Source organism: Xyrauchen texanus, chromosome 50, assembly GCF_025860055.1.
Source record: "Xyrauchen texanus isolate HMW12.3.18 chromosome 50, RBS_HiC_50CHRs, whole genome shotgun sequence".
Taxonomy (NCBI): domain Eukaryota; kingdom Metazoa; phylum Chordata; class Actinopteri; order Cypriniformes; family Catostomidae; genus Xyrauchen; species Xyrauchen texanus.
This window is the reverse complement of record NC_068325.1, coordinates 20,857,805-20,868,149: the sequence shown is the minus strand read 5'-3', so window position 1 is coordinate 20,868,149 and position 10,345 is coordinate 20,857,805. Positions and strand designations below refer to the sequence as shown.

The 10,345-nt window shown below is 39.0% G+C and overlaps 1 protein-coding gene across 1 annotated transcript in view; it reads left to right on the top strand.

Moving 5' to 3' along the window:
* Positions 1-1,470: 1,470 nt before the first annotated feature.
* The window catches only part of LOC127641028 (E3 ubiquitin-protein ligase UHRF1), a 39,674-nt gene continuing 30,799 nt past the window's right edge, over positions 1,471-10,345 (top strand). The window contains exon 1 of the mRNA XM_052123771.1: positions 1,471-1,785. The gene's annotated coding sequence lies outside the window, so the exon portion shown is untranslated. The remainder of the gene's footprint in view (positions 1,786-10,345) is intronic.

Below are 10,345 nucleotides of genomic sequence, written 5' to 3'. Positions count from 1 at the left end.
ATAGATGTGGGAGCGCGCAGGCGCGCGCGCCGCTCTTAAAGAACCCGCACAAACCACAATCAACCAATTAAAGAGAGAATACAAATAATCGTATTACTATGATGAATTCATGTTAGTGGATTGCAGATGTACACTTGTTTTAAATATTGCATGGTGAAAACTTGGGTACCGCCATTGTGCCGTGCTGTCACAAAAGGTCAACGTGTGTTCACTTTCACATTGCACCTTTTTTCCTGAGCATGCAAATTGACCATGTTCCCAAGTATTTTTGCCTCATGTGTCTGTGAGCGAAAACATAATTTCAGTTTACTGTTCTCATAATGAACTTAAACATAAGTCCATTCAAAGAGGCTCCAGCATCAGGGGTTCTTGATAAAAATAGTTTTGATTGCACAGAAATCAAAACATAACATGTTCCTGTGTGATCAGCTCACCCCATCTGTTCATGACACCATCTGCCATCTGTTGCCAACAATAACAATATGTCGCCAACCACATCCACCCAGTTACATAACATTGATATTTTTCAGATGACTACATTTAAACAAACATGGATGCAGACAAAACAAAATTAGATTAAATAATGGTGTCAAAACAAACTTTGAAAACTAGAAATATTGAAAGCATTAAAATGTTTTAAATGAAACATACTGCCAATAAGGACAGTATGAAAGATATTTTTGGGAAAATAACATGTTCTTGTCTGGCTTACACTGCCAAAAATGTGAATTTTTGTCTTGTTTTCCTATAAAAATATCGAAACATTGTTAAAACAAAATAAATGTACTTGAGAAGCGAAATGACATACGATATTAAGTCTTGTTTCCAGAGATATTGACAAAATTTAGTAACGTTAATGCTTATAACAGTCAAAAACGATTTGCCAATGAGGTAAGACAAAAAACTTAATTCAAAGGGAAAACACGTTTATTTTTCTTACCCCATAGGCAAATAGTTTTTATATGTTTTTAGCATGAACCACACCAAATTTTGTAAGATTTCTCTAAATGCAAGTCTTAACCTCCATAACTTATTCCCAACGCAGTGTATCATCCAACTGAAGGTGGTGACTTTGCCATCTGTGCCACCTGCTGCCATCTATCCCACATTGTGCCAGTCCTTGCGTGTGCCTGGCATGTGAATACCAGTCTCTCCCCAGGTCATGCCGTCCACTGACAGCAATGTTTGTCTCTATGACCCATAAAGCAGAACTTGAGCAGAATGGCGCACCATTGTATTCATGGAAGTAAATCACCATATGATACCACCAGTACTATGACTATACTTCAAAGAATACCATGGTATTACCATGGTGCATGTCCAAAAATAAACAATGTGTTAAAAAATATCATGGTACATTTGGTACATTTTTGTTGGAACTGTAACGATGCAATAGGGACAACAAGCACACCCAAGAGCAGAGGAAAAGTTTATGGAATTTATTAATAACAAAAGCATGTCACTGTGGATGTCGTGGATCCCAGCACTGGCTGCAGCAGCGGGAAGAAGCCACGCTTGGGGACAATCCTTGGAGAGTGTTTGTAGGATGAGTGTGTGCATTTTGGACGTCAGGAACAGATTCGTAGAATCGCCCGTTGAAGGTAGCGAGGTGCAGAACAGCGTCCAGCTAAAGAGGGTGATAGTACTCCCGACACATGGACAGAGACAAGGTATTCTCCGTGGAAGACCAGATGGTATGCAACAATACCGAGAGGCAACCACACACCCAACAAGTGGGCAACCAACAGATACATGAGACAGGACCAGCTAGACAGAGAGTGTGAGGTAAGTACTCAACAACAACCTAGCAAAGATACTAAGACAGCTTAAGAAGGGTGTGAATTAGAGGAGAACAGGTGTTGCTCGGCTCGCTAATCAGTGGCATGATCAGTGTTTTCCCGAGAATAATCAATGTTCCCATGGAAACGCCGATCATGCATGCTGGCCGTGACTGCGAGACATGGGGGTGAATGACAAAACAAATCTGCGAAATCACCAGAGCCATGACTGGAAAAATCTGTTCAGAGATCAATTGGCAAACTTGCGTCTAACTTTGTCAAAATGCCTTGACATAAATTTTCTCTAACATTACAAGTTTATTACACATATTACTCAAGTACTAATTAACGGTTTCTTATATACACCGATGAGCCAGAACATTATGGCCACTCACAGGTGAAGCGAATAACGTTGATCATCTCCTAACAAGGACACATGTCAAGGCCTGGGTGGATTAGATGGTAAGCGAACAATCATTCTCGAAGTAAATGTGTTGAATGCAGGAGAAATGGGCAGGAGTAAAGACCTGAGCGACTTTGACAAGGGCCAGATGACTGGGTCAGAGCATCTCTGAATCGGCAAGGCTTGCAGGGTGCTCCCGGTCAGCAGGGGTGAGTACCTACCGACAGTGGTCCGAGGAGGGACAAACTACAAACCGGCGACAGGGTGTTGGGCACCCATGGCTCATCGATGCGTGAGGGCAACGAAGGCTATCCCGTCTGGTCCGAACCGATAGAAGGTCTACTGTGGCTCAAGTCAAGGGCTGCGTAGTTGCAGACCAGTCAGAGTGCCCATGATGACCCCTGACCATCGTCGAAAGCACCTACAATGGGCACGCTGGCCTCAAAATTCCCCAGATCTCAATTCGATTGAGTATCTGTTGGATATGCTGGACCAACAAATCCGATCCACGGCAGCTCCACCTCGCAACTTACAGGACTTGAAGGATCTGCTGCTAATGTCTTGGTGCCAGATACCACAGGATACCTTCAGGGGTCTTGCAGAGTCCATGTCTCGGCGGGTCGGTGCTGTTTTGGCAGCACACGGAGGACCAACAGCATACTAGGCAGGTGGTCGTTATATTTTGGCACATCTGTGTTTCTCCTAAACGTGTCTTATGAGTTAATAAATGTTTTTTAGCGAAAAGATCAGAGAGTTCATCACAGAATTCAACAGCCAAATTCACTGACAAACCAACTGGAAAAATATTCAGTAGATATATAATTCAAAATGTAATTTAAACAGGATGTCCAACTAAAACATAAATAATATCGACACCTGTAGGATTACGAACACAAAAGTATCCAATGGGAATGCCATGATAAATATTCAGAATTTTGTTAAATCAATCCAAAATAGGGTATCTTAGAAGGCAGCACAGTTAGCTTTTAGTAAAGTCTTTGCATCAGGACCATGCATAAAAAGTGCTACGTACTGTATGTAGGCAAGCCACTAGGTTTTGGAACAGATCCTGTGTGTGTGTGTGTGTGTGTCTGTGTTGGAAAAGACCCAACGAGATGGACTGTCCCTAAGAGTCAGCTCTGGCAGCTAGTTGCCCGTTAAGAAGAGAAACTGGATAGAGTGTCAGGGTGAAAGCAGGTGGCCTGATCGAATCAATAACCTTGATAATGAGATCCATGGGGCGTCATTACCAACACCCCCTCTGGCAGGGTATGTCCCTTCTTCCGTAAAGAGTGTTGTCTTTGCTGAGCGCAAAACACGCCTCATTAACCTTCACGGTTTCAGAAAATTCTCAGTTTTGTTGGTGTTATGTTTTTGGAGCAGTTGGTTGGGTTTATCTCTTTTAAAAAGTGGGAAATTACAAATTAGATTTCCTTAGCATCTCCTACAGCTAGCTTTTAGCAATTTGGAAAGGCCTGTAATTTTTCGCCTGTCTCTTGTCCTGGAAACAATATTAGTTTCTTGACAAATGTGTGTAAATGGCTATCTCCAAGCTAACGCTAATTAGATCATTACTAGCTTGTCCTGTATGTTAGATTAGAATATTTGTTCATGCATTCAGTGTTCATTTGAGCAATGTGATAAGGTCATAAACTTTCTGTATTTTCAGTACTGTCGTGTACTGTAGCCTATGTGGTTTATAACATAATCCGTTTCCACTAGCTAGCATGGATTGGTGCGATATTAAATTGCGGTGGACCATGTCTATTCACCAAACTTTATGATAAACACTCAACATTTAAAAGTATGTCTCAGTACATCAGTGCTCTGTTATATGTCTTGCTCTGTGTCTACCTTTTTTAGAGCAATAAAAGAAAGTATTCAGTAGTCTGAACGGCCCTTATAGGTGCTGTAAGTAATTTTTTTCAAGCAACAAATGTTCCTTATCCCTTAGAGATGTTACTGAAATAAGTGTTGTGAGATATCTCACTAGTCTCTGTGACAGTTCTAGACTCTGTATACTGCAAACTAAAATGTGTCCACTGTCAATCATTTTGCGCATTCTCATTGTAGTTTCAGGGAATTATTGAGGCATAATGCCATTTTTATGCCATGTTGTTCATAACAGTTGTCAGTTGAGGGCGCTATTTTGCTGTTGTTGTTTTTTAACAACTGTTTCTGCATGATATCATCCTAATATCAAACTCATTTGGTATCTTTGGAGTGCTGAGTTTTGGGAAGAGGGGGCGTGGCTAATTCAATGTCTCAGTCTCGTGGAAGTAGAATGGTTAAATCGCTAACAGTACCTTTAACTTGCCCTGCACCACTTCTGCAACAGGCATGAATACATCAAATCATGCAGCTTGTTGAGAAGAGGTGTGCTATTACTATTCTAAGACAACTGATTTTCACCTGGTAGTTAATATTATGGGCGGAAAAAATCTCATAGACATACATCGCAGGAGGAACCCATGCCATATCTTAAAAGCAGAATATCATACAGACTTGAGGATGGGATCTTTTGACATGGGCCAATAAGCAAGCACCAAAAACAACCTAGCAAATACTATTAACATCATAGCAACAGCATAGCTACATTTAAAAAAAAAAAAAAACACTCTGAACACAAAGCAACCACTTAACATCGCAAAAGCACTCAGAGAACATTAACAATCACCTAACAAAATTCTAAAAACCACTAAGATTACATTAGCAACCACTTAACAACATTGGAAAACCATTAAAAACACCTTAGCAACCACTAAATAACATTCCAAAAACATTCAGAACACATTAGCAACCAATCAAAATACATTCCAAAAAACACTCAGAACACCATAGCAACTACTTCAGAACATTCCATAAACAACTCAGAACACCTTAGTAACCACTTGAAAAAAAAGAAAGAAAAAACACTTGGAACACCTTAGCAACTACTTAAGAACATTCCATAAACAACTCAGAACACCTTAGTAACCACTTGAAAAAAAAGAAAGAAAAAACACTTGGAACACCTTAGCCACCACTAGACATAACGTCCGTAAACCAATAAAAACACCTTAGCAACCATCTAACAACATTCTAAAAACCACTCGGATCACCTTAGCAACCACCTAACAACATTTCAAAAACCACTTAGAACACCTTAGTAATCACTTGAAAAAAACAAAACACTCGGAACACCTTAGCATTCACCAAACAACATTTTAAAAACCACTCGGATCACCTTAGCAACCACCTAACAACATTCCAAAAAACACTCAAACACCTTAGCAACCACTTAACAACATTCCAAAAAACATTCAGAACACCTTAGTAACCACTTGAAAAAAAGGATAAGAGGGAAAAAAAAAACACTCGGAACACCATGGCCACCACTTAGATATAACATTCCTAAACCAATAAAAACACCTTAGCAACCACATTCCAAAAACAACTCAGAATACCTTAGCAATCACCTAACAACATTCTAAAAACCACTCAGATCATCTTAGCAACCACCTAACAACATCTCAAAAACCACAAAGAACTCCTTAGCAACCACTACACAACATTCCAAAAAACACTCAGAACACTTAACAAAATAAATAAACAAATAAAAAAAAAACACTCAGAACACCTTAGTAACTACCTAACAACATCTCAAAAACCACAAAGAACTCCTTAGCAACCACTAAACAACATTCCAAAAAACACTCAGAACACCTTAGCAACCACTTACGATATATTCGATGAAACAATGAGGGTGGTGCATGAACTGAAAAATAGACTGAACGTCTATGGACGAGCACATCTGTGAGGTCTAAAATGCGTTAGAGCGCCACCTACATTTCACATCTGTATATTGTGATGCAATGAGATTCTAGTGCTTTCTGCCAACTAGTGGAATAAAATGAGACTTCTCCAAGTGAGGTAGAGTGAATTCTGTTTATCATAAGATTATAAAAATATATAATATTATTTATGAGAGTCTTTTTGTATTTTATTTTGTTTGTGGACTCAGAACTGAGTCTGGTTTTGGTTAAACTCTGGTTCAAACTATTCCTAAAAGATTAAACACAATGCTGTGTGTGTCAAGACTTGATTATAACCATCCGAAAGTAATTCATACATCACATTTTAAAAGTCTAGTCTAGTGAAATAATTATATGACAACTTCTTGGTAATTAGCACTTTGAAAGCGGTATCAATAATGCATAAAACTGTCGCTTACGAGAAGCGTGTAATTACACGCAGCCACGTGGATTTTTGCGCAAACTCAGTTTTACTTTTAATTGATCGAGTCTAATTTACTTACATAAGAAGATTCATCGACTTGTTCTCAGTGTGACGTCTGGGATCCCTCTCCCGACGAAATATGGTTACAAAACAGAACGACTTTATGATTGCACCTACATGGACACTGTACATTAAAAATTCAAATGAGATCTGCACATTTCATCCGTCATTTATAAAGAGAAAAAGGGCATTGATTTAGATATTTTTGCCTAGGTTTTAATTTCCTACCTTTTCATATTTTATCCTGGCTTCCTAAATATCCCGATCTCCCTCTCTGCTTCTCCGTCTTGTTATCAATCATGCTATTCTAATTTAAATAAGCTTTGCAAAGGACTATAAATCATTTATTTATAATATAGAGCAAGACCTTGCAGATTTCATAGGCCAGTAAGCAACACTCAGTAATGCGCTATTTATCCCACCGGTTACGCCAGTATGCAATCAGTCACTTTCCTCTTCAAGCACAGAGACACATGCACAAACTCAATAAACAATAAGACTGTTCCTGAGGAGTTTTATACTTGAGGTGTGCGCATGAATTGGGGTGAGTGAGGGCAATGCGCTTTATTGTATGACAAATTGCATTTTGGGTACATTTGAACTTAAAAGCAATAAAGATGCCCTCAGTGTCTATTGTTTTCCCCAAAATAAGGCACCTAATATAAGCATTAATTGACAATGTTTAACCCTAATGATGTTCTCCGGTCATTTTTTTTTTTTTACTTTCCTTAATTCCTTGACTTTGTTCACACATGGGATCTGAAAATGCACAAATTCGGACCATTTTCATTACATTTAAATATTTGTAGTTTTTTTGTTTAATTTCACTTTGTTACACTTGTGTTCCCAGTCAAAAATGACCGGACCCTTGGGGGGGTGGATACAATGACACCCAGGACGGAGAGGTGTGGTGACCTTGGTGTGTGCACATGAAATTAAGTTTGTACATAGACATGATTTCAACTCTAAAGAACTAAATTGTGCCAAAAAAAAAAAAAAAAAAAAAAAAATTATTACTGCAACTGTGAGTGGGGTGGCCAGGCTTCGGTCCATGGTGGCCACGACCACACCCGGCCACCCCCTAGCTCTGACACACACACACAAACTCAAACACACACATGCACATACACTCACAACACTCAAACACACACACACAAACTCAAACACACACATACACTCACAACACACAAACTCACACTCAAACGCACACACACAAACTCACATGCAAACACACACGCACATACACTCATAACACTCAAACGCACACACACATACACTCACAACACACAAACTCACACACACACACTCACAACACACAAACTCACACACACAACACAAAACTCACATGCAAACACACACACACAAACTCACACTCAAACACACACACACACACACACAAACTCACACTCAAACACACACACACACACACACTCACTCACTCACTCAAACACACACACATGTTGAGCGCTCTTCTGTGCATTGTCGGTCCATACAGAGATTGTGAGGAATATTTTCAGATCTTCTCATCATATTTTGTCGTGTTTGGGCTTGTTTGATTTGGGATATTCTGCTGTAAGTTACGATACGTCATTGTCTATGTTATAAGTATGTTTTAGGAAGTAATAAGAACAAAATGACAATAAGACACTCCTGTTTATTATATTTATGTGTGTCTGTATGACATTAAAACACACTGATGTTTGGGCTCTGAGTGAAACACATTTGCATTGTACTAACGGAGATCTTTGCATCGATATATATACACATGAATATCTCGTATTTTACGACTTTAACAACTCTGAATATAATTGTTGTGATAACAAATTAGCAAATGATGAGAACGAAACCGTTCTTCTGTCAGCCAATTAAAAAGCATCATTTAAGAATTGTCAGGATCAGCTCTATGCATTGTAAAGTCCAGAAACTTTAAAATGACACAATCCCTATCGCTACATTCAAGCGATAGTTATAGTAATAATGCTGCTGCAAACACCACTAACCACATAAAAAGACATTTAAAGATGAATTAAACTGTTTGATTTGTATCCCTTGTATTATTATAGAAACAATAAGTGTAGTACCATTGGTGGAAACTTCATTACCATTGAAGCACATCAGCTTGGTAAACCTTTATAAGTGATTGCCCAATTAAAAGTTGGGCAAAGTTCTGTAGCAGTTTAATGACTTTAATCAAAGCGCGATATTGCTTAAACTCAAATATTCAAATACGAGAAAGCAGGCTTTCATTTCTCAAAGAGACAGTTTATTACGTGGACAAGTTTTTTCTATGGTTTCCATTCCGATAATTACCCCGTCATACTCAAAACTTCAAGCTCTGCCATTAGCAGAATTATTCCCGTGAAAGTTTTTGATTCCCTTTTTAGTGTTTATGTATTTGTCGATAAACACTCCCATATAAGGAAAGAATAAACCCAATTTCATATCCATTTCTCCTTAACAGAAATTAGATTAAATGGACAGCAAATGGAGAGTTTCCTGCTTCTTAGATGTTTCTCCTCAGATGGCCCAATGCCTGAATGAAGCATGCAATGCTTAATGTAATGATGTGCAACCTGAAAATCGCCATAAAAAGTCAATTAGCTACTGCCGGGCAGAGAGATTGTGTTACGGTTTTGCAACCCCCAGCGTTCTAATTTACACCTATAGATTAGCTGTCACTTCCGTAGAGCAAACAAACGCTTGAGAGGCCGTAAGTAATCAGTCATAAGGCAATCGGTCATATCGGTAGCTCAGGGAGAACTCATGTGGCCTTCAAATGCACCTAGGAAGACTTATGGGTAGTCACGTAACAAAAGAAGCCAAACTTAAATAAATAATAACAAAAACGGCAAATGTACCAGTGAAAACACCTGCATCACTTTTACACAACATATATGATTTATTACTGCATGGTAACGTATTTAACAAATGATTAATAAATTCGATTAATAATCGACTCTCGTAAAAAGCTAATTAAAGGCGCTGTAAGTAATTTTAGCCATTTTAGAATTTCCACAAGTTGAGCTGTTGGATTAGACACGCCCTCTTTTTTCAAAACCCAGCACTCGAAAGATACCAAATGAGATTTATTGAGAACGACACAAATGGTAAATGGTCTGCACTTATATAGCGCCTTTTTAACCTTAACGGCATTCAAAGTGCTTTACACTGCGACTCATTCACCCATACACACTCATACACCAATGGCGGCAGAGCTGCTATGTAAGGTGCTAGCCTGCCATTGGGAGCAACTTGGGGTTCAGTGTCTTGCCCAAGGACACTTCAGCATGTGGAGTTGTGTGGGCCGGGATTCGAACCACCAACCTGCTCTACCAACTGAGCCACATCCGCCCCACACAAGCAGAAACGTTTTTCAAAAACAAAAGCAGCAAAACGGCGCCCTCATCTGACAACTGTTATAAGTAACATGGCATAAAAATGGCATTATGCCACAATAATTTGCTGCAACTACAAAAGTATGAGAACGTGCAAAATGATCGACAGGCAGGAAGCACCATTGTTTTTTGTTTGCTGTTTACAGAGTCCAGAGCTGTCATAGAGACCAGTGAGATATCTCACAACACTTATTTCATTGATATCTTTAAGAGAGTATTAGGAATATTTGCATAAGTTTCCATAAAAAAAAAACAACAACAAAAAAAACCATTTTATTGCAATAAATGTAGCAAAATCATTGCTTTCCGTCACCTTCCATGTTGACATGCCTCTTCCAACGTCACAACTCGGGTATCCCCTACAACTCGTAATTACGATATTTCCAACTCCACTTGAAGTTCGATTCATTTCTATTCCTGAGAATAGTCTGGAAAGAAACTTAAGTGAACATCTAATACACCAACCCTTTACGTATGTGCAACTTTACGGT